Source organism: Diceros bicornis, chromosome 18 (genome assembly GCF_020826845.1).
Source record: "Diceros bicornis minor isolate mBicDic1 chromosome 18, mDicBic1.mat.cur, whole genome shotgun sequence".
NCBI lineage: Eukaryota > Metazoa > Chordata > Mammalia > Perissodactyla > Rhinocerotidae > Diceros > Diceros bicornis.
Genome location: NC_080757.1, coordinates 57,903,799 through 57,929,578, shown reverse-complemented (window position 1 = coordinate 57,929,578; position 25,780 = coordinate 57,903,799). Strand labels below are relative to the sequence as shown.

The window sequence follows — 25,780 nt, the reverse complement described above, 5'->3', positions numbered from 1 at the left end:
AGTATTCTCACACTAAATAAGCTTCACAAATATAATTTTTAATGACATTTTCCTTGTGTAGATAGATCATAATTTTCTTACCAATTTCCCTGTTGTTTATTTATTTATTTTATTTTTTCCCCCCAAAGCCCCAGTAGATAGTTGTATGTCATAGCTGCACATCCTTCCAGTTGCTGCATGTGGGACTCGGCCCCAGGATGGACGGAGAAGTGGTGCCTCGATGCGCACCCGGGATCCGGGCCCGGGCCGCCAGCATCGCAGCGCGCGCACTTAACCACCAAGCTACAGGGCCGGCCCAGCCTGTTGTTTATTTAGATGTTTCCATTTTATACTATTTTCATCACTACTCCCCTTTTGTGTAGTTTGTTCTGTATTTGTGATTATGGTCTTGAGAGATTTCCAGAAGCAGACTTACTCAAACAAAAAGATATAATTAAGAGTTTTGATACTTTTTACCAAACTGTTATCCAAAAGCATTTTAATAATCTGTATTTTTTTTTGAGAAAGATCGGCCCTGTGCTAACATCTGTTGCCAATCTTCCTCTTTTTTTTTCCTCCCCAAAGCCCCAGTACATAGTTGTGTATCATAGTTGTAGAGTCGTAGCTCTTCTATATGGGACGCCACCTCAGCACGGCCTGATGAGCAGTGAGTAGGTCCATGCCCAGGATCCAAACTGGTGAACCCCAGGCCGCCAAAGAGGAGAGCGCGAACTTAACGGCTGCGCCACCAGGCTGGCCCCTAATAATCTGTATTTTTATCAGCTGAGTACAAGAGTGCTTATTTCAAAGTACCCTCAAAAGCACTAAGTATTACAATTTTTAATCTTTCCTAATCAGATAGAAAAAGTATCTCATTGGCCTTAATTTATAATTATTTGATTATTATGAACATACTTTCCCATATTTGTTAACCGGCATGAATTTTGTTTTCCGTGAATTGCCTGTTTATATCTGCTGGCCTATCCCTTGGGTTCTTAGTGGGTTTTTTCTTTATCAATTTATAAGAGTTTATATATGTTAAATGGACTAACCTTTTACCATGTTGTGTAAACATTTCTCACATTTTTGGTTTGCCTTATAATTAGTTTTCACTGCTGAAGTTTTAAATTCCCATAAAATCTGACAAAAAACTTGCACGAGATTTTGCTGTCAGTGCAGAAACACTCCTCAAATTTGCTATTTTTATTTTCTAGATGTTTTATACAGATGATACTTTATTTAAAATTTATTTAGGTGTATAGTAGACACGAGGATTTACCTTGTTTTCTCTTTAAATCAAGTAGCTAACAGAATGCCTGGGCATCACTCAGTGTCCCAGGACTAAATGATCCTTCCTTTCTCTACTCATTTGTGACACTGACTCTTCATATATCAAAGTCACATGTAACAGATGGGCCTGCAGACCATTCTGCTCCATCAATAATTGTGTGCTTCTGCCAGGAAGGCACTATATTAATTATTCCAGTTTCATAAAATTTTGGTTATCTGCTACCACTGGTTTCTCCTCATTACTCTTTAAAAAAAAAAAAAAATTATGTAACTATGCTTTTATCCTCCCAGATGAAATTTACAATCATTTTGTTCCCAAAGAAAAATATGTATTTTTAAAAACTTAGAATAGCTTTAAACATATAAATTAACTGAACCGAAAGCTCTGTGGGATTTAATTTTCCTATTTGAGAAAATCTCTCAATTTATTTCTTTCCTCTTCCAGTGAAATTGTAACGTTCTTCATATGTATTTCCTATATACATCAAGCTCATTTCTATATATTTATGCCATTTTGTTATTATGTATAGGATCAAATATTTCATGTATTGCCTATAATGGTTACTGATGTAGGTGTCTAGTCAGCTTACTGATTTATCTACACTGCATCAAATAACTGTTCAGCTGATCATCTTGGGTTTTCTGGGTATACAATCTGTAAACAACAACCATCTTTTTACCTCCTTATTTCTTATTTCTATTTCACATTGTGGTGGACAAAATTCTAAGAACTGTCCCCTGCTCAAGTGTCCTGGCCCCTGCTGTACACAAGCATTCTCTCAGTTACTCCATCAAGCACTGATCCAGGTACTGTTGTGAAGGAATTTTGCAGGTGTAATTAAAGCCCCAAATCAGTTGACCTTAAGAGAGAGAGTGAGACTATCCAGGTGGGTTTGATCTAATCACAGGAACCCTTTAAATCCAGGTTTAGAGGTCTGAGACAGAGGAAGCCAGAAGTTCAAAGTATGAGAAGGATTCAACACACAGTTGATGGTTTGAAGATGGAGGGTACATGGAAACAAACAGGTGGCCTCTTGGAGTTGAGAGCAACCCCCACTGACAACCAGCAAGAAAACAAGGACCTCAGTTCTACAAGTGCAAGAAACTGAATTCTGCCAACAACAAGAATGAGCCTGGAAGCAGATTTTTCCCCAGAGTCTCAACAGGAGAACTCAGCTTGGCTGACACCTGGAGTTCAGTCTTGTGACACCCTGAGCAAAGACCTCAGTCAGACCATGCCAGACTTCTGGCCTGCAAAACTGTAAATGAACATTGGTTGCTCTTTTAAACCGCTAAGTTTATGGTAATTTGTTACACAGCAATAGAAAACGAACACACCTGTCTCATTTAACTGGCAGGGACTTAGAGCACTGATGTTAGACAAGATTAAATAACGTTGTCAGCAAGTCCTAGCAGTCAGTGGACAGCTGGAGTCAGAAACCACACCAGTAATTTGAACCGGGTAGATGTAATAGAAAGATCTGTTAACCAGTAAAAGGTGGCTAGTAAAAGGTGGATAATTTTTAAGAGAGGTAAAAAAGGTCCTTAAGGGGTCCAGAAGGAGCAAATGCAGAAATCAGAAACTTACCTCGAGGCTGAGGGTGTGTAAATAAGGAAGGGGCTAAGAATTTAGCAGAGGATCCCTCCACATGGACTAGAAGAGGGTGTGGCTGCCATAGGACACACTGGTCAGCAGCAAGACCTAACAGAGGGCCTAGGTCAGAGATGGTCTAAAGGAGGGCCCTACTGGGTGGTAGAGAATCTTCCCCAATGATATAGCAGGACCAAACCTGCTCCATAAGTGCCACTGAGGTGAGAACTACCAGGACTTCCAGATGCTAATCTACTGATTGCTGCACCAAAAAATAGCACACCGGAACCAGGAAGGGAAGCCCCTTATGTCCCCCTTCCTCCTTACATTGTCTCTCCAGTGCCCTCTATTGACAAAGACTAACATGAAGCCAGCTAGCCAAAAGGAAATGCTCACAGCGGCCAGCATCACCAGGCCAGGTATAGACAGACTTGGATTTACATAGACTGGGAGATGAGACAATTTAATAATTGGCACAGTCCATTTCTCCGGCTAACCTGGCATCCATATACACCCTTTACACACATTTGAACTTACCTAAAGCACCAAAACAACTGCTTCCATCTAACAGCATGCAGCTCTCCTCCTATAAATGAAGATGCTCTCACCTTCCCCCTCAAAGGAGGAGCCACAGTCTTCACAGCCATTGCATCCATCACTAGCTATATTAATTACTCCTTAAATTCAGTACAGTCTCACTAAATATTCTCTTCTCTAAAGACTAAATGTTCAAATTAACTCCCAACAATTTGTATATAAAATAAGGGAAAGAAGAAAAAGAAAAAAAGTTAAACATACAGATTTAACAAGCAAAGAAAAAATATGCTAAGTTACTACAATTCTCATTTCTGTACCTGGTCATGAGGTCATGGATGGTGTCCCCGACTTTTTTTTTCCACTATCCATCCCATATTTCCTTTGTCTTCAATCAGAACCCCAGCTAGTCAGGGTTCTCAACATGATAGGAGGACCCAAACTTTCTTTCCTGAAGGATCTCACTCCTCAACAGACCCACCCTTTTTAGGGGTAATGTGGTTTTTCATTACTCTTTAATTGTGCATAGAGGTACTAAGAGATACTAAAAAGAATCCCAAGTTACAGACTAGTCTTCTTTGCCCCCACTGTGTAGCATCACCCCCATTTCCCCTTAGTAATTAGGATTAATCACTCCAGTTAGTAAAGTAACTCCTTTGGTTCAGTGGCATAAAGAGCCCCAAATGGGTGGCAGTCTCATATTCCAATTCAATGGAACTATTCTGTGTCCTCTGGTAGAAGCACTCCCCACTTGGAAAGTAAGAACTCCAAACCTCAGCAGAGCTCAAAGTTGCTAGGATGGAAAGCAAAAATTCTTTGAGTGGGTTATTAGGTATAATAACAGTGAGAGACTGCTTTTAGGGTTTCACCATTAAGTATGATATGGGAAGTTGATCTGAGAATTTATACCACATTAAACAAATATCCTGCTCTACCTAATTTGTGTCTAAAAGAAGAAACAGTGATAATGAATTTATCTTTTTCTCCTTTTGATTCTGTTAATTTTTGCTTTTTGTATTTTGAAGCTATGTTGTTATGTGCATACAAATTTCCTGGTGGATTGATTCATTTTTCATTATGAAATTTCCTTCTTCATTTCTAGGGATGTGTCTTGCCTTAAAGTCTATTTTGTCTGATATTACTTAAATTGACCATCTTACTACTCATTTTGTATTTGTCCCACCTATCCTATGTTCCTTTTTTCTTTTTCTTTTCTTGTCTTGTCTTCCTTCCGATCAGTAAGTATTTTTTGTTATTCCATTTCCCCTCTCCTTTCCTATTAACTTGGTAGCTATAAATTCTCTTTCTATCCTTTTAGTGGTCACCCTAGAGCAGCTTTTCTCAAGTCAAGTTCCATGAGAGAATTATGTCCATCTGAGTGACTATTTTTTCCATTCTGCCAAGGATGATACATAGCTAATGCCATTCCAGATTCAAAGAAGTTAACTCATTATGTACAAAGGATGCTTTAGCACAGGAGTTGGCAAACTTTTTCTATCAAGGGCCCGACAGTAAATATTTTGAGCTTTGTGGGCCATACGGTCTCTGTTGCACCTACTCAACTCTGGTGTAGCATGAAAGCAGCTATAGACAATATGTGAACTAATGGGCATGGCTGTATTCCAATAAAACATTATTTACCAAAACAGGTGGTAGGCTGTATTTGGCCCATGGGCTGAAGTTGGTTGAGCTTTGTCTTTGGGAATTAGGATGGGATTCTCTCACTAAACATGGCTGAGAGGGGCTGCCTTAGATATTACATCATATATGCAGACTCTTTAGCCTTTTTTAATATAAATTACAAGGACTTTAGGATACATGAACTATATTTACCTACCCTCTTCCTGCTTTTTGTGCTGTTGTCATTTATTATTTTTACTGTTTTATATAGTTAATATTATTTCAGATGTATTCACCCTTTACCCTTTCCACTGCTCTTCATTCTTTCCTGCATCTCTGTGATTCCATCTGGGATAATTTTCTATCTACCTGAAGAACCTATTCTCCCACCTCATTTTCGCCAGTTCAAATAAACCTTTCTCCATCTCCAAGCACCAGTGTCTCAGTGATTGGCTGTTTAGTGTGCATCTGCTGGTGATGAATTCTCACAAGATTTTGTCTGTCTGAAAATGTCTATATTCTACCTTCATTTGTCCCTGATATAAATTTCTAGTTGGGCAGTTATTTTCTTGCAACACTTTGAAGATATCGTTTCATTGTCTTCTGATTTCCATTTCTTCTGCAAAGTCAACTGTCAGTTGTTGCTTTGACAGTAACGTGTCTTTTTCCTCCTCTGGCTAATTTTAAGACTTTCTTTGGTTTTTAGCAATTTTTCCTTTTCCTTTTTTTGGTTTTTATTCTGCTTAGGTCCATAGTGATTCTTAAATCCGTGGCTTGATAGCTTTCATCAGTTTTGAAAGATTCTTGGTCATTATCTCTTTAAATATTGCTTCTGATCTAGTCTTTTTCTTCTCCTTCTGAGACTCCAATCATAAGTATTTTAGACTTTTAATAGTGTCCCATTTGTCTCTTCTGTGTTTTTCTTTTCTTCATCCTTTGTCTCTGTGCTTCAGTGTGGATATTTTCTTCTGATCTATCTTCTAGTTCACTAATGCTCTTTTCAGCTACGACTAAGCTATGAAACCCTTTTGTTATTGTACCTTTCAATTCCAGAATTTCCATTCTATGTTTTTTCATAGTTTTTTGCTGAAATTCTCCATTTGTCATTTACTTTTTTGAGCATATTAATCAACGCTGTCTTTAAGTCCAAGTGTGATAACCCCAATATCTGGATCTTTTGTGGGTGTCCTTACAGCCTGTCTTTTCTCTTGATTTTCAGTCTTTTTATATATTTTTGTTTGAATGTTTCTGACTGAATGTTAGTCACTGCATGTGAAGAACTGTGGAGCTATTTTGAGGCTCTGGATGATGTTACCTTCCTCTAGAGAGGATTTCTTTGCTTTCTGACAGGCACTTAACAGCAGAGGCGAATCTCTTAATCTATTTCAGACAATTCAAAACTAAGTTTTTGTTTTTGTGAGGGCTAGATTTCAGGATCATCCTTAATGTTCACCATTACTCCTAGGTAAAACTTTTTTGTGGGGGGCTTGGGGGGTTCCAACCAAAAGCCTGGGAAGTTTGCCAGGATCCTTCCTCCTTTACCATGCCTGAACTCCAGTTTTGTGGCCCAGCCTCATACGTCTGCTTAACACTCTACTCAGCGTCTCAGCCTCAGTCTTCTCTTCAGCATTTGAACCGGCAAATGCCTCTGAGGGATCATGTGACACCAAATGTTTATTCTGCCTCTTTGGACCTCGCTTCTCTCCGGGATCTTGGCCCCTCAAAGTCCTCATTGCTCCAGTAGCTTCCAATGCCTTCAAATAGTTGCCTTTTATGTTCTACCAAGCTTTTTTAGTTTTTGGCAGCAGGGTTGGTCTGACACAGCTAGCCTGCCTAGCCAGAAGCAGAAGTCCCAAAGGATACTGAATTTTACTCAATGACTTTCCAGGTAGCAATCGAGATAATGTTATGAATTTTCTTACTTGATCTACTACTAGAGTTGAATATTAGTAAGGTTCTTTGCATTCTCAAGATAAAACCTTACTTGGTCTTATTATTCTACTCATTTAACATGCTGCTGCATTTGTCTCAAATTCTCTTTAGAAAGAGGTTTTAAAGAAATAATACTAATACTAATGAATTATACTTTCTGATAAATTATTTAAGGTTCTCAGATTATATTTATCTGATAGAACTCTCAAGTTAGCTTTGTTGCTATCATTTTCATGCTTTGGGTATCATAATTATGTTGCTTCACAAAGTAAACTGGATAGCTTTCCTTCTTTAAGTTCTAAGACAATTTACATAGTAAATAGAAAAAAGCATGAAAAAATTTAATTGATTAACATCTCTAAAGGAGAAACTTTGGGGGGATAAATTCTTTTATAATTAAAATTTCCTTGTTCTATTTAGGTTTTCTGGATTCTCAAAGGGTTCCGTGACTACTTAAAAAGTTAAGATCCTGTTCTAGCACAAAGCTAGGACTCAATAAATGTTGGTTTCCTTTTGACCTAAAAGGTGTCTTTTTGTTTTGCACCATGTCATAAATATCTAGATTTCTGAGTCAGGGAGTTGCTTTTCATTACTCAAAGCTTTAAAATGAATGGAGAGTAGGGATCTAGGAAAGATATTCGTGGATCTGAAAAGGGGATATTATCGCTCACTCCACTTCCCTCATCCCTAGGAATTTCATCAAACTTTGACAAGTTGGTACCAGCAGAAGTCAGTAATCTAACACACACGAAGATATAATTATTCAATCAACCAAACAATATTTACAGAGTGCCTACAATGTATAAGTTAATAAGCTAAGTTTTATAAAAGATGAAAAGAATTAATGAATCCTGCCTTCAAGGAGTTTATAATCTAATAGGAGAAAGAAATACATATATACACATAATCGTTATGAAAGGTAGGAAGTATAAGTATCATAACATAAACACCAACTGGAAACACTTGTAGTATAATAATTTACAGAATTTGTATGCCAAGTAGCAACATGTTAAGCATTCTATTTTTTCTTTTAGCCTACCTCTAAAACAAAGGGAAAAATCCAAGTTTTATATATAAAGCGACTAAGTGACTGTATACTTCTTAGGTGTCTCATCTTACTGAATAAAGCTTTACCACATAACGATAATTAAATGCCACAAGAAACTGATTTATAAGCATTTCTGGAACCCTGATTGGGGCTTCCCTGTGTGAAATACAGTAAATTAAACTGACAATATGATTATCACAAGAATAAATCCTAACAGTCTACAAAGAATACAAATTCAATCTCTATCCCACGTCTTTTGCTCAAACAATAATTGTTTTTTTCCCCTTTTTCTCCCCAAAGCCCCAGTAGATAGTTGTATGTTGTAGTTGCACATCCTTCTAGTTGCTGTACGTGTGATGCCGCCTCAGCATGGCCGGACAAGCAATGCGTTGGTGCGCGCCCGGGATCCGAACCCAGGCCGCCAGTAGTGGAGCGTGCGCACCTAACCACTAAGCCACAGGGCTGGCCCGCTCAAACAATAATTTTATATGCCAGCACTTGTGGATGTTTTCAGGGTAAAACAACTCCCTCCCACATCTTACAAATCACACCCGAGTGATTACCATGGTCGTGTCTATGATAGCATTAAAATAACACCACTCTCCAAACCCTAGTCACTCCTCTGAAATTACAATAATATACACACAAATAGATAATGACAGTGCAAATGTGTGACCGTGAGGAATAGACTTTGCAAGGCTAAATACAGGGAAGACAATGTGGACCTACAATGTGTCAAATTTATGCATTATCTCATTTAATCCACACAATAACCTTGTAGTAGGCATTACTATCCACTTCTTCCAGATGAGCAAACAAAAGCTCAGAGGAATTAAAAAATAAACCCAAAGTCACCCAGCGAAGAAGCGGCATTCCTAGAAATCTAGCCCAGAATTGACAACTCCGAAGATTATGCTTATACCAGTGGTCCTCAAATGCTGGGTATCAGTTGATGAGAATGTTTCCCTAAGTCCACAGAATGAGAAAAATAAGGACGATGAGGTAAACTTTTCATAACGTTACATCATTCACTCAATTGACAGGACTCTCCTCTAAGATGGTGTCCTTTCTACTTCTTTGCATGGGAATGTCTTTTATTATATCAAGTAATAAGAGTGGATGGTGGTGGTTTTTATTCAGACGTCTAAGCGGCAAGACCAAAGAATGGCAACTGTATGTTGGCTCCCACTTTTGTTGTTGAAACTTTACTTATATATGAAGTTCAAAAGTATCTTGACCACAATGTTTTTCCATATTTTTAAAAGAACAGATTTTACACCCAAAAGGAAAGGTTTGATTAAACAATATGTAAGAGATAATGACCTTCCTACAAGAATGACAAATATTTAAAACAGTGCTATGTGTAGCTTTACGGGCAAAATAAGGGAGGCGTCCTCATTCCCTCTACCACCATCTTTCCAGCGGTTACTCAGTGTTTTTTATTTTGCTTCTTATCTCCTCCAGTGCACTATCCCACCACTCCCACCAACATACTTCAAAACTTTACCTCAATGGATATGTTCATTATCTTGATTGTGTGGGGATGGTTTCACAGGTATACACATATATGAAAATTTATTGAATGCTATACTTTAAATATGTGTAGTTTATTATGTTTCTAAAAAACCCTTAATAAAGATGCTAAAAAAATAACTTCACCAGGGGTAACGAGGTATTTGAGTCTTTTGATATGTATTATCATTTTCACTGCCTGAAGGGGTTTGTATTCATTCTCACTAGTAACATATGACTGGAAGAATTTCTTTTCTCATTCTCCTTAGGATTATAGTTAAACTCTGCCAACTGAATTATTTTCAAAAAAATTTCTGGGGCCGGCCCCGTGGCTTAGCGGTTAAGTGCGTGCGCTCCGCTGCTGGCGGCCTGAGTTCGGATCCCGGGCGCGCACTGACGCACCGCTTCTCTGGCCATGCTGAGGCCGCGTCCCACATACAGCAACTAGAAGGATGTGCAGCTATGACATACAACTGTCTACTGGGGCTTTGGAGGAAAAAAATAAATAAAATAAAATTATTAAAAAAAAATTTTCTGGTTTCTTTAATTTGCCTTTCTTTGATTATTGGCAAGATAAATTTTTAAAATACGTTTGCTTACTAATCTGTTTTATAAATTGTCCTTTCCTTTGTTCATTTACCTATGCCAAAAGGCATAAAACTAGTTTTGTGCAAGATTTGAACGCAGGACTATCCGATCTTGGGCAAGTCACACTGCCTCTTTGGATCTCAGTGTTCTCTGCTATAAACCCCACAGATCTGTGAATTTTAAATAGTTTAAATTAGTTAAGACTTATTCTTGGAAACACAGCAGATACACAAGATACAATGCTGGTTAATAATACTGTTGCTAATTCAGTATCACCTTGACTATAAAGAACATTAAACAGCAATGGTAATATAAACCCAAAATAAAACCAAGCATAAACAAAACACACAAAAAAATCCTCAGATTTTTAATAAAAAATAAGATGAAAATGTCTGATAATAAGTATATACATTTTAACATGTATCAAAGCCTTAAGATATTAAAGATAGGTTTTTTCCCTCTAAAAAAAGATTCATAGTAAATTTACAAAGTTCTACAGCCATAACCATAATCCAGTTTTCAAACATTTTCATTACCTCCCAAAAATCCCTCGTGCCAATTTGCAGCCAATTCCCATTCTCATTCTTAGCCCGAGACAACCACTAATACACCTTGGGATCCTACAGATTTGCCCTTTCTGGAAATATCATATACATGAAATCTGGCTACTTTCATTTGGTATGATGTTTTTGAGGTTCATCCACACGGTAGCATGTATCAGTACTTCATTCTTTTTATTGCTGAATAACATTCCATTGTATGGATATCCACATTTTGTTTACCCAGTTGATGGTCATTTGGATTGTTTCCACTTATTGGCTACTAGGAATAACATTCATGTTCATGTTTTTGTGTGAAGATATGTTTTTATCTGTACTGGGTAGATACACAGGAGAGGAACTGCTGGGTCATATGGTAAATTTATGTTTAACTTTTTAAGAAACTGCCAAACTGTTTTCCAAAGCTGCTGCACTAAGCAATTCCCAACAGTATGAGGGTTCCCATTTCGCCACATCCTTGTCATTGCCTGTCCTTCTGATTGTAGCCACTCTAGTGGATGTGAAGCGGTATCTTGTGGTTTTAATTTTCATTTCCTGAAGGTCTAATGATGTTGAGCATCTTACGTGCTTATTAGCCATTTGTATATCTTCTTTGGTGAAGTGTCTACTGAAATCTTTTGCCGATTTTTTAACTGGGTACTTTGTCTTATTATGGAGTTATGAGAGTTGTTCTTTATATATTCTGAATACAAATCCTCTATCAGCTATATGATTTACAAATATTTTCTTCCAGTCTGTGGATTGTCTTTTCATGTTCTTAATGGCGTCTTTTGAAGCACAAAGTTTTTAATTTTGATACAGTCCAATTTATCAACTTTCTTCTTTTATGGATCATGCATTTGGTGCTGTATCTATGAACTCTGTCTAGCCAAAGGTCATGGGGATTTTCTCCCACATTTTTTCTAACGGTTATATAGTTTCAGTCCTTACATTTAAGTCAACGATCCATTTTGAGTTCATTTTTGTGTATGGTGTGAGATATGGGTCTAAATCACCTTTACTTTTTACATATGTATATCCTACTGTCCCAGAACATTCATTGAAAAGACACTCCTTTCCCAACCGAACCGCCTTGGCACCTGTCAAAAATCAGTTCACCATAAAGGTACACATTCACTTCTGAACACTCAATTCTGCTCCATTTGTTTATATGTCTGTCCATATGCCAGTACCACACTGTCTTAGCTGCTTTAGCTTTAGAGTATATTCTTTTTTTTTTTTTTTTTGTGAGGGAGATCAGCCCTGAGCTAACAACCGTGTTAATCCTCCTCTTTTTGCTGAGGAAGACCGGCTCTGAGCTAACATCTGTTGCCAATCCTCCTCTTTTTTTTTCTTCCCCAAAGCCCCAGCAGATAGTTGTATGTCATAGTTGCACATCCTTCTAGGTGCTGTATGTGGGACGCGGCCTCAGGATGGCCAGAGAAGCGGTGCGTTGGTGCGCGCCCGGGATCCGAACCCGGGCCGCCAGTAGCGGAGCGCACACACTTAACCGCTAAGCCACCGGGCCGGCCCCTAGAGTCTATTCTTAAACCGGGAATTTCCAGCTGCTTAATTTCTTATGGATTACACATGGAGAGAAAGAGGGGAGCCAAGGGGAACTCCAGAGTTTCTGACTGGAGCAACTAGAAGGATGGAAGTGCTCTCGAGTAAGATGGGGAGGAGTGCAAGCAGGGTGGCAGTGGAGGAAGAGCAGGAGTTCAGCAAGGACCTGGGGACCTGGGAGGTGTAAATGCTCATTTAACAGTCCTGTGGAGATGTGGGGAAGGCAACTGGATATGCAAATATCGAGTCTGGGGAGCAGTCCAGGCTGGCGATATAAAACTTAGAGTCTTCAGGATATGTGTGATATTTGAAGTCACGGGACATGGGGCCAGCCCTGTGGAGGCAGTGTCCCACATACAGCAACTAGAAGGATGTGCAGCTATGACGTACAACTATCTACTGGGGCTTTGGGGAAAAAAAGGAGGAGGACTGGCAATAGATGTTAGCTCAGAGCAGGTCTTCCTCAGCAAAAAGAGGAGGATTAGCATGGATGTTGCTCAGGGCTGATCTTCCTCACAAAAAATAAATAAATAAATAAAAATAAAGTCACAGGACTAAATGAGGTCATCAAAGGCAAGAGTGTAGATAGAGAAGAGAAAGTTTACGTGAGTGAAGATAGAGACAGTTTCATGAAGGAGACTGGTATTATGTGTGTTAGGACATTTAGAATTTGAGCTGGCAAGGACAGAAGCCAATTCAAGCAGTCTATAAGCCACAGATGTGACATAAATGTTATCACATGACAGCATGTCATACCTGTGAATAATCGAGGTGCTAACGATAACACTAATAGATTAACTTTGGGGACAAATTCAGGAGACCTAGGTCTCCAGATAAACAGACATTTTATAATATGGGTATATTAATGTCAGGCTTACTGCATGCATGTTTACTAAAATTATAACATCCTGGGCCGGCCCCGTGGCTTAGCAGTTAAGTGCGCGGCGCTCCGCTGCTGGTGGCCCGGGTTCGGATCCGGGCGCGCACCGATGCACAGCTTCTCCGGCCATGCTGAGGCCGCGACCCACGTACAGCAACTAGAAGGACGTGCAAGTGTGACATACAACTATCTACTGGGGCTTTAGGGGAAAAATAAATAAATAAAATTATAAAAAAAAAAATTATAACATCCTTAAATTGTCCATGTTACTAAAGATCCTTACCCCCCCCACATCTATTTTTTTCTATATCCATATGTCTCTCTATGAAGCTCAGTCATTTAACATAAATCTCTTCTGAAAACTGTGATATCAAAGAAGCAAAACTGTTATCCCTCCAACCAGAGAGCCAAATACTGAAACAACAGATAGTATGCTTATTCCAAAGCACGAGTCTGAATCTCCATACCTTATAAATCTACAAGGGTTTACAACACTCCATTCCTTCAAACTTTGTGTGTTGAAGAGTCAGAAGAAGGATATAATACCGAAGAAAAATGGGTCAAGTGAGGGAAATTGCTTTCCAGCTGTGATTTGAGATTGAATACGAAGTAGCTGAAGTAGAAGAAAGACAGTTATCACCCATTCATATGCTACTCTTATATATCAAAGGCAGGGTACTTCTAGCTTACTCTATTAACTAAAGCATTCTAAGTTCAAGGTGACACAGATTTTTACAGAAATGTCTTCCCACTTTTTATAATCTGGATCAAAACTAGAAACAGAGGAAAAGTATTCACTTATCATCCTCTTCCCTGCCCCCTTGCCCCTACTATCATTTGTGGAAGCAACATCTGGGAAGAAACAGATGCCTCAAAATAAAACTGAACATTTTTATCTTAGTACTCACAAAATACTGTAGATATTACAAAGACAAACGTTATTATCTCTGCTATCGAGTAACTCAAAATCTAATAGAGAAATGATGATGACAATGAACGTTTTTTGCAAAGCACTATCTGCAAGGGGCTATGCTGGGGTTTAGAATCCCAAATGAACAGGGAGAATAAATAATGCCATCAATCAAATATAAAACCATAATACATACAAAAGTACCACAGTGGCTAAGGTTCTTATTCATAATCTAACTGGTAAGTAAATAACTGTTTTTGTCTGTTTTAAAGCTTTCCCACCCCACTCTATGGAAAGAAAAGAAAAAAAGTCCATCTTGTTTTAATTTTTTCTTTGTTAAAAAAAAAAAAAATCTGAGCCTGCCCAGTGACATAATGGTTAAGTTTGCGTGCTCCACTTCCGTGGCCCAGGGTTCATGGGTTCGGCTTCTGGGCGCAGACCTACATACCACTAGTCAAGCCATGCTGTGGTGGCATCCTACATACAAAATAGAGGAAGACTGGCACAGATGTTAGCTCAGGGACAATCTTCCTCAAGCAAAAAAAGGAGGATTGGTAACGGATGTTAGTTCAGAGCCAATCTTCCTCACCAAAAAAAAAAAAAATCTATTATCACTTAAGTTTAAAGAATTTATTAAATTTATCTAACCTTTAAAAAGTTCTAGTAACTTCAACACAGCCACTACTAACACTGGTATACTATTTATGTTATAATCTGATCTTATGTTTCCTGGAAATACTGAACTTTTGTTATCTCTCTTTTCTGTCAATATTCTATATCCATGAAGTTTACAATATATTTGGGACCGTTATATAAAATCCGAGTTAAGATTTTTTTTATGGGTATGGTACTAAGAAAATTTGATTTCATTGAGAGTATTCACCATAATTAACAGAAGAACCCTATTATTACATGGCTCATTGCATACTGGGATTTATGCTGTGAGTCAAATCTCTACCTCAGAACCTCATACAATAAACTCTCCTAAAACAGTTATCTTATGTGTCATCTTTCCCCATCAGCATTTTAAAATGCTGGACTCACTGTATGCATTTAACCAAACATTTTAACATCAGCTTCCCTATTTACTTAATTTAAAGCTTCTCTGGAACATTCCAGAAACAGCAGGAAGCACTATATGCCCAACCTCTTAGAACTCATTCATTCCAACAGCCCACACCAATCATTCTGTATTGTTTTGCCCTGCTGATTCTTCCAACACTTTTTCAGTTCCACCCTACCATTATGCTTGTCCAAGCTTGCATCACCTTACATAGACAACTACAGTAGCCATGATTTTCATGCTTCCGATTTCCCCTCCAACCATGTGCTATATCTCGGCTCAAGGGAAGTTTCTAATCTACTACTTGGTTCATATCATGCTCATCAACAACCATCAATAGTTCCCAACCAGCCAAAGAATGGAAGTTCTACCCATAGAGCCCCTTCTAAACCTTATTGCCAACACAAAACCTTCACTTATAGCCAGGCCTCAGGGTTCATTTACTCAATAAAAATTCTGAGTCCCAGTTGCGATATTAGGCACTTTCCAAAATATTCCCCAAACATGGCTTGCCAATTCGTCTCCTTGTTAGACTATCCCTTCCATCCAGCCAAATTCTATCAAGTGAAGTTGTGCCTGACCACTGTGACCCATGGGTCCTCTCCCTCTTCTGAACATCCCGAAGTCCGTTCCACTGAACTAAAAGGTAGTATGAAGGGAAAACAATGTTCAGTGGTCACATAAGTTTGGGAAAGACTGGGCTAATAAAGGCAAACATACTCCTCTTGCTCCTAGCATCCAATATGTTAATATGCATCTTCAAGAGGGGAGATATGGTCTATGGCTTTATAATTAAATACTACCACATATTTTTGTTAACTTAAGGAAGCATCACAACATTTAATTGCTAGCTCAGGTTTTTTGGTTTTTTGTTTTCTACTTGTTTGGTGCCTGTCTCCCTCACTAGTAGGACAACTCTGGGAGGGCAGGGAGATGTCCAGCTCCTTCACTGTGGCCACTGCACAGAGAGGGCATTAACTTTTTGTGCAGTAAAGGAAGGAATGATGTGACCAGGCTTGGGCTTTAGAAGACATCACAGGCGGATGACAAAGAGCTCAGATTCCAGCATCAGAGGGCCTAGACACATTTACCAAGGCTCTGACTTTGGGCAAATTATTCAACTTCCATCAGCCTGAGCTTCCCCCTCTAGAAAATAAACACAATAACAGTACCTACCTTGCAAGCTGCTCTTGAGGAATGGATAACACATATCAAGTGCCCAGAAAGCATTCAGAGTTAATACTAGCAGATGGATCGGTGGGATACAGACCAGAGGAACAGAGACTAATTAAAAACCTACTCAAATAATCCAAGCTATTTATCCATGTGGGAGGGCTTTGATGTGTGGACTCAGTTTAAATTCTGACTTCACTTCCTACAAACTGTAGGATCTTGTAGAAATTACTTCCTTCTCTGTCCTCCCTTTCCACATCAGTAAAATGGAATTAATAAAAGCAACCATTTTCTAGGAGAGCTATGAGGATTAAATAAGGCAATACTCAGGTCCTTGGCACACTATCACACAGGAAATGCTCAAATATTAGTTGTACCTATTTAAAGATTATTTTTAAGTGGAGATCTGGTTACCTGCGAGGATGCTTTGTAACTACTCCCAACCCCACCTCACGATTCTCAGTTGTCCTCAGGGACTCAAATGTACTTGCTTCCACACAGCCACCACATTCTTCCCTCACCTCATCTCCCTACCTGAGAAAATCTCATTTAAAACATCAGCCTCCTGAAGAACAAAGCCTATTAAATTCCCCTCCTACATGCTCTTTCCCCTCCCCCTCGGCATTTCATTTTTCATCTATAGCGTAAGAAATAAAATGCAATCAGAGGAGTAACCCTGCACCTCCCCACCCCGGAATTTCTGAACAACTCTGCTGTTAACATATTTTCACAGCACAAATGGTTAGAAAAGTGGTAAGTTGTGCCTACACTTCATTTCCCAATTTCAGATCTTACTTTAATTCCTGGTTGCTATTTTAACTTAGATTTTCCCTGCTTATTAAAAGAGTAATTAAAAAGAAATTATCTTTGGAAATAAAAAGTAAACAATGCCTTTGCCAGGCTCAACCCAAGCAATTGATTTTAGTCTTAATAACCTAGACTGTACACATAAAATGAATCCAACAATGTGCATATTCCCACTAACCACCTTGGCACTAATTTGTGTTTGGCACTAGCCACTCTGCACTTTAGAAAGGACTCAACCGTAGATGGGAGTTATCCCGCTGCTGAGAATAATCTGATGTGATATTGTGGTTTTGTAGGTTTGTAGTTCAGGCCTTCAGAGGAAGGACATTATGAAGATATAATAGAAGATTAATTTCTAAAACATGCCAAAGAAGGAAACCAGAGAGTCTTTAAAGAAAAAAAGACCTGTTCAGCTGTTTGTATTCTAGAGGATCACAGGAGACCATCTGGGTTTATACAAATAGATGTTGGTCACAGAAAATGCTGTAACCTTATAGTGGTGATGAGCTGACCTATTTGTACACTCTTTCATTTTCGTATTTCTGTACAAAAAATTTAAAATTCTTTTGTGTCAATAAAGGTTTATGAGGAAGTAAAGTGGGCACCGAGCCCCGTCAGACCAATCCATCCAACAGGCTCTCTGGAAGACAGATTCCGGAAGACTCTTTGGGCCCTGGGTCCTGTGGCCGAGTGATCCTGTGTGTCTCCAGGCAGGTGGTTCTCCAACAGGAAAGAAGTGTTACGACAAAGAGGCAAATAAGGAGAGGAAGACCATGGGACAGACACTTGCTACTCCTTATTTCCCAGAGGACATGTTTAAATCCATTGGCCTAGAAGAGACATATTTCAGAAGCTATCTTCTTGCCCATCCTTAATCATGACTATATCCTAGAAAACCAAAGTCCCAATGAATAGCTGTAACTTCGAGAGCCACAGAGAATATTAAGAGTTCAAAATAGCAGCGAACGCTGCTTTCCCAAGGCCATTCCTCCTGTTGTGGGTTGCAGCCATGGAGGGCTCAGGAGGGTGCGAACAACTATCCGTGCTACAGCAGTGATGTTTTATGGCTGGATGCCCAGATTGTCTAGCTTTGCACACAGCTCTATAGTCTTTTGAGGGCTACAGAGGAAGAATGCATTCTTAACAAACAGCTCTCCATCCCCGCAATAGCTTCTTCATACTCTGAAAGCATCTGTGGCCAAGAAAAGAATTCATTTTTAGAAAAACTCCAAAAATGGGATAAAGGGTATGAATTTTCACCAGGTTTTTAACACGCGAAACCTTGTCACACCCCAGTTGGAGAATTAAAAAAATACATATTTCACTTTTCATTGAATAAGTTACAGTTCAAATGCATAATTTGCACAACAGAAAACTTACAGGATTATTTTAATCGAGTTATTCAAACAAGTTCACTGGGCAAGGATTATACGTTTCTTCGTTTCAACATCACACATACAATCTCTACACAAAGCTATATAGTTCTTTCTGACAACAAATAACCTTTACGTTTCTAGGGAATTACATTCCTGAAAGGTTATGTATAACCTGAATGTTTAAAATCAAGAATACCTTTACTGCATTAAAATCTATTTAAAGAAAGCTTACTGTATATTATTTGCAAAATAAAGAATGCTCTCCTCATAACTGCACAATTATTTAAAAGCTAATTTGTAAAAATTTAGATAGTCATAATTAGACTGGTTTAAAGCAAGAAAATCTGTAAAAATCTACCTAACAAAAGGCCAGTTCTCATTTGAGATTCTGCTCTTAAATCTATGACATCTTCAAACAAAATTATTAAGATGTTAGCTGTCTTAATTAAGCAAATAAAATCCAGTCACCTTCATTGTGAAACCAGTTATTGTACAAAATAGACCCCAGCACCAGTACTTTTTCAAAAGATTTCCTTACAGCTCATCTAAAAGATCAGAAGACCCTCCGCAATAAAGCTGGAAGGAAAGGTAAAAACCTGCTCGATTGTCTCAGAATGCCGAATAAGAAGCCAAAAACAATTTCAAAGACAACAAAAACAAAACAAGCAAAAACAAAGTTACCTGGCTCTCCCCGCCACTTACTTAGTACCTTCCAAGCACTGCCTGCTCAGGGCTCCACCTCCTGCTCCCTCAACATATCCTTCTGCTTCCAAGATCTTCTGTAAATTTGTCCCCTGTCACCTCTCCGCCTCTCCATTTCTCTTGCTTCTCCCACGGGCTTCAGTTGCTCCGGCTAAGTAATCTTTGTTCGCTACATTCCCAAACCTTAATGATCTCATATGCTATTCTGATATGTGGAACAGCCTCAGACTTCACAGCCAATCTATTTTCTTTCTTATAAAATCTTCTCGGATATCACCTTTGCACAGTAAACCCTGCCTGAGTGGTAAACAGTCATCTAAAACATAAGCATGCAATCTCATGGATCTAATTCCTCCTGGGGAAGGCCAAAAAGACCCATAAAGAGTCTTTAAAATGGCTCTTAAGCCTTAAAATGTTAAGTTGTTAGAGAAGTTATACGATGCCAAAGACATTCTATATACTCAAATCAAATAATGGAGAAATAAACTAATTTCCGCTAGTAATCTTTTTTTAAATTTAAAATTAGCATCACTTGCTTGAGTCAAGCAAGAGTAAGTTTACATTCAGGACCTCGTTGCCCTCACTTGGAGTTGGGGAAGTAATGCAAATACCCCATTCTCAGCCAGTACTGTAGGAATTTTATCTTCCATTTCTTTCCAACTCACTGAAAGCTCTCCTCACTAAGGAAAAAGGCTGCCCCACTCCAGCCCTGACCTCCTCCTCCTCCAGCTTGGTTTTGGAAGTGAGCCAGATGACAGCATTTGGAAAAGCACAAATTTATCTCAGTAAAGCCAGCTGTTTAACAAAAAGGTGGTGGTGGTGAGAAATACTGTGATTTAAAGTTTCCTATATTCCCCTCATGACTTAGTTATATGTTAATCATTGAGAGCCAAATGAAACAGTTCACCCCACTTTCCACCATAATTATTCAGCACTCTAATGCAACTATTTGTTCTAAGATTTCTGAGCCAACTAAGTATAAATATAAATCTGTTACACAATAATCTGTGTCAAAGTGTTAAAACATATGCCACTTGAAAAAGAACAATAATAAACACTGAAAGGAGGAAAACCTAAAATCAACCTTTACATGTATCCCACGTTGCTACTAAAATATTTAAATGCCACAATCAAAAATGAAATAGGATTCAGTCTTATGCCAGCTTCAGTGGTAACCTAAATAATTTCATACCTTAATAGTAAAACAGAGGTATGGTCAATAAGGTCTTTGATTTAAACAAGAAGCATGGAAGACTTAGAATCAGACTTCTAAAACTAGATCCTCATAATAAAATCAAGTCTGAATATACATATATATATAATATCTGGGACCCACAGATCCATTCTGCTGCTTGAGGAAGTGCTAGTTTGAAGAAATTATTATGTGTCACTGTAAGTATAACTTAACCAATAATTTTACCATTATCATTTTCTAGGCTATCAATTTCTCAAGATCCAACATGTGAAACAAAATCAGGTTCTAAGAATGTCTATTCTTATGAAAATAGAAATATTAAAAACTTTCTACAGAGGAGAAAAAAACCTTTCAGTACAGGTAAACAAAGCAACAACTATCCAGATTATCATCATCTCTGTGAACACCAACAATAAAATTAACTCGGACAATATAATTGGGCTAGTCATTTTTAAAACCTCGTTTCGCATCACTTTCCCCAACAAAGCATCCTAGGGGTGTCATACTGAAAGGTGTTCGAAGACCTTCACCACCTCTGCGGTTATGGAATAATGTAAATTTCTTCAAGGTGCCCTCTGCCAACCAAGTCCATCTGCTAAGTTTTATCCTTTATTCTTTCACACAGCACCGAAGGAGGTTTGGAATCAATGCACATAATTGTCAGCACCCCCTACACGTTTCAAACTGGCCACCACTGTCCTCTGAGATCACTCAAGCCACATTTCCAGTGTCTCGACTCATCCCCATAGTTAATTCTAAATGTAGGAAATAACTTGCATAAAATAAGCCTTCTGCAGAGTCAAGTTATGCTCAGAGACCTAGCAGCCTCCACACAGTGCTCATCATTAACTGACCACCTATACCGGCCGCAGCACAGCGACGAGAATACCGGATAGAGGAGAAAACCCGAACCTCAGCAACACAATGGATTAAACCAGTCAGACGCCTCTAACTTGCAACTCCTTAAAGACGCTCAAGTTGGACATCCACAGAGCACCATTTTGAGTTCAGAATCCGTAGTTCACGCCTAGATACAACCGAGCAGACCACTCAAATGGAGGTTTCATTTGACAGAGGCAAAGGTTCGAGACAATTCCACTCATTTCGTACAGAATCAGGGATACCGTCGAGTGCCTTAAAACGCAATATGTGCAGCCAGGATCTGCAGCTCCTCCTCCCCCGCCCCGTGGCATCGAGACAGCGATCCTGCATCTTCGGTGAGATTCCCAAATCTCCGTAGAACCTGCAAGCCAATGGGTTCTCCGCCAGGTCAACCGGCAGGGAACCCCACTATTAGCATGTGCACATTTTAATAGCTACGAATCAGTGAACCAAATCTCATCCCCAAGATAAAGGTGCGAAAGAGGCGTCGCTCCAGCAAAGGTGGCACCGAGACGCTCGGGTTACGTGATCTGATCGCAGGACGGCTGCGGTGCGGCTCCCTTTCCTCGTGCGCATCGCTCCGCAGCCTGCAACACCGGGAGCAGCCCACCTGATTCCAAACCCGCAGGGGGCCACGGGGCCCCCAACACTCCTCCAGAGCACGCCAGGGGCTTGCTCTTCCCCCAGACAACAGCACGGGAGGCCCTACCCCGAAAACACTTCGGTTCGTGCATGCCATCAGAAACACAAAATCCGCGGTGCCTGTTTGGGGAGAACCTGATTCCACCGAGCGCACCAGTGTAAGAACCAGAACACCACACACACAGCTGATGCTGCCGCACACCCGTGCCGATCACGCGGGCGCCCCGCACACCGGGCCCCGCCAGCCTCACCCCGCGCGCACGCACGCACGCCCCGGCCCCGCGCCGCGCCGCGGCAGCTCCTCCCGCCGCCCCGCGCCGCGCACCCCTTCCCGCCGGGACCGCGACCCTCCGCTCCGAGCCCGGCCGAACAAAGGCGACGCCGCCAGCTCGGCCAGCCGCGGCGGCTCGAGGCCCGGCCCGCGCTCACCTGGGCTCCGTCCCCGGCGGCGGCGGCTCCTCGGCGGGGCTCCGGCGGCGCTGGCCTGGCGGCGGCGAGGACCACTCGAGCGGCCGCCCCGGGGCCTGCGGGGCGCTCGGGCGGCGGGGGCCCGCTCAGCGCCGGCGCCGCGGGCTCAGGTCCCGGCGCGGGCGGCGGCGGCGGCGGCGGCGGCGCGAGCGGGTGGGCGGCGGCGCGTCCCGGCAGGTCCAGGTCCGGCCCCGGCGACGCCGCGACGCGCCCTGCTCCTCGCGCCCGCGGGCGGGACTGCAGCTCCGACGCGGCCCGGGATCCGAGGAGGCGGCGGCGGCGCTCGGCGCTCGGCCGGCTGCGCTCCCTCCGCCTCCGGCTCGGGCGGGCCCGCGGTGGCGGCGGCAGGAGCGCGGCGGCCGCAGGGACGGCCCTGTCAGGGGCGGCGGGGGCGGCCGGGGCAGCGCTCAGCGCTGCGGGGCGGCGGGGCCGGCGGCGGCGGCTGCGGCTCCCGGGGCCGTCGCGCTGAGGTGCGGAGCTGCCACCGCGGCCATCTTGTTGCTCTAACTGACAAGAACCCCCCCTCCCCCCGCTCCAGCCAGACCGGGCGCTCGCGCCCCCTTCCCCGCCCCGCGTTGGCCTCCAACAGGAAGTCGTCCCGGCCCCCGGCACGTGACTCCACTGTATCTGCATACCGGAGGGCCAACTAGCCAATCGGCGCTCTGCACTCGTGCTCCGCCCCCGCGCGCCCCTCCCCGGCCCATTGGCTCGTCTCGGTAGGCCACGCCCTCTCCTTACCCCTTAATACCCGGTCGCGCCTCGGTTTCCCAGACCGTGTGGGGAGCGCGCCGGGGTGAGAGTGCGCGTGCGCTAGTCTCGGTGACTCGCACTCAGCTTGAGGTGCGTGGCGACCCCCGCGGCGTCCTTCCCAGTCTTTGGGTGCTGTGCCTCCGCGTTAGTACGCTGGACGGCGGGGCGCGGACCCGGCCCAGTGCGTCCGCTCGGTTCCCCCGGCCAGCGCCTCGCGGCTCCCGGGCCCGGGTTTTGCGCGGTATTTTCCGCCGGTGGCGCTGGCCCTCTATGCAGCGGCGCCCAGCGCCCGCACTGGCGCGCGTCGCGCCCGTGCCGTGCACACGCCTTGCACCTCCCCACCGTGCACACACACGTACACGCGCCGGCCTGGCCCGGGAGCATCCTGCTCGCAGCGCGCCTCCCAGCCCGCCCCTGCGCGCAGCCGCTCCCCGGGGAGCGCCCTGCTGCGAGCCAAACAAGCCTAGCTGCGCAACAGCCCCCGGGGAGACATCCCTCTCCCCTGGAACACCGGCACTGCCCCCACCGCGCAAACGGCTGTCCGGGCCGAACCGGGCGCTCCGGCTGCACACTCCACGGTTCCTTCCCGGCGCTCGGTAACCCGTCGTGGTCCTCCATTCCGCCGCTCCTCTTCTGTAGACATTAGACATTAATCGTAGATAAGGTCAGGAGCGATGTGCAATTTAAAAGTCCCTTTTTAACTTTTGGTTCGAGTCATGAGAAGATTTTGAAACCAAGAATTGTCTCCATTTTCATGAAGGGTCATGGAAGCAGGCCAGCTTTCCCCTTCGTGCAGTGGATGCTCAGCGGGGCTCCTTGAAAGTTGTTCGTGCTGGAGGAGGCCATTCCCTGTCTACGTGTCCCCATCTTGAAGAGCACATAATGACACGCTGCTTTCGCAATGCAGTTTTGTTACCGCAAGGGTCATGCTTTGAAACGTCTGTGGATGAAAGAGACACAACAAATTCTTCGCGCTCGTTTCCCTTCAGGGTCCCATGAGCTCGGTGCACTGCTTTTTTCTTACTGTCATATTTTAAGCTTTCGGCAGTCAGATTCACAAACCACTCTCTATAGCCGCCTTCACATGTCTGTCTGTGTTGTGTATTTCTCCTCCCGAAAACCCACATCACTTAGAAGGGTCTGAAGTCAGACGGAGCTGACATAGAGGATTCTGCCTTTTCCATTCAACGTTTTATTTACATTAATTCTTCACTGAGGAGAAACCTGCATATTTTATTATTTCTCAAAGAGACATTCTCCAGGAGGGAGTGCAAAATAATATTTTCAAAATATGTAGCATCCACTAGGTAGATTGCTAAATCTGTGAAGAACCCGGGTACCTGCGTGGGCAATCATTGTAATAAGCAGAACTTCACTTTTGGAAAATTGAACCAAAATTACATTAGTTAATATTTGTCCTTGATGTTGAATTTGTGACTGTAACCTCTCAACTTTTCTTTATCTTGTACTTTTTAGTATCCCCCTCCCTCAGCTTAAACCAGGCAAAATAATTGTCTCCTTCTGTTATTTTAGACTGTAAATACCTGGGGAAAAGGTAGTGCTTATATTGGCCATATTTTCTGAGCCAAAAATTAGACTCATGGTTTGGCATGTGGACAGTAGAAAGAATATTTGAAATTAGAGTTGATCCAGCAACATTGAGGCATATGATGGCCATGAGTGTGGACACTGCAGAACACAGTGTCGCTTATTAGTGGCTGTTTTGACTGAATGGAGTGTAAGCAAAGACCCCCAAGCAAAGCTGTAAAGTGGGTAAGTGCATTTTTGGGGTCTGTCATCCTCTTATCAGCCTTGCCACTACCACCTCATAACTAAGGTCTGAGTTAATAATTTATAAAAATGGGCAAAACCGACAGAATTATATGTAAGAGGATTAAACGTTAAATGTAGTTAAGTTAAAAAGTCAACTAGTTGCAGCAGGGAGGGCGAAAGGGTAAAGGGGCACATATGTATGGTGATGGATAAAAACTAGACTATTTGGGGTAAGCACAATGCAGTCTATACAGAGACTGATATATAATAGTGTACACCTGAAATTGCACAATGTTATAAACCAATGTGACCTCAATAAAATAATTTTTTTTTGAAAAGTCAACTAGTTAAGAACAGATGAAGACCTACCTGTACACCAGCTCATGTGAAAAAATTCTAGTTTTGGGCGACCACATGCTCAACATGGCTAAATGTGAGAAATTGTTTGTTAAAAAAGTATACAATCTACATTAAGATAGTGTTCAGTTCCAAACACTGCACTCTGAGCTGGTCAGATCCCACACAGGATAGTAAGACCAGTTCTGGGCTCTATGGTGTAAGAAAGAAATCGGCAAACTTAAAGACTGTCTCAGGGGAACAGCGGGTTGCTGATGGAAATCCTCCAGTCATTGAGCAATGGCTGCAGGAGCAGAAGAGGCTGGTATAGGGAAGAAGAGACAGGATGGCTGTCTTCAAATATTTAAAGAACTCCCATGTAGAAATAGGCACAGTGTATTCTGCAAGAACCTAGAAGGCAGACCTGGGATCAATGGGTGGAGGGTTTGGAGACAAATTTTTATTTCATTCAAGGAAGAATTATGAAGGTTGTCCATAGAAACTCCTGCTTGTAATGTTACAAGATCCACATCTGGTTTAAGCAGAAAGACAGGGCAATCATATCCCTATCTCCATGGATACTGTAGAATAGATTACTGCATTGGGCACGAAGGTTGAATTAGCTCA

The 25,780-nt window shown here is 41.8% G+C and overlaps 1 protein-coding gene across 6 annotated transcripts in view; it reads right to left on the bottom strand.

Moving 5' to 3' along the window:
* Positions 1-22,432, bottom strand: part of TNRC6C (trinucleotide repeat containing adaptor 6C) — a 147,969-nt gene extending 125,537 nt beyond the window's left edge. For 3 of the 6 annotated variants that reach the window (XM_058561746.1, XM_058561747.1, XM_058561748.1), the window contains exon 1: positions 8,850-10,018. The gene's annotated coding sequence lies outside the window, so the exon portion shown is untranslated. Of the gene's footprint in view, positions 1-8,849; positions 10,022-22,255 lie in introns of those variants that run through there. The other 3 variants (XM_058561743.1, XM_058561742.1, XM_058561744.1) reach the window with 3 other exon arrangements.
* Positions 22,433-25,780: the final 3,348 nt, after the last annotated feature.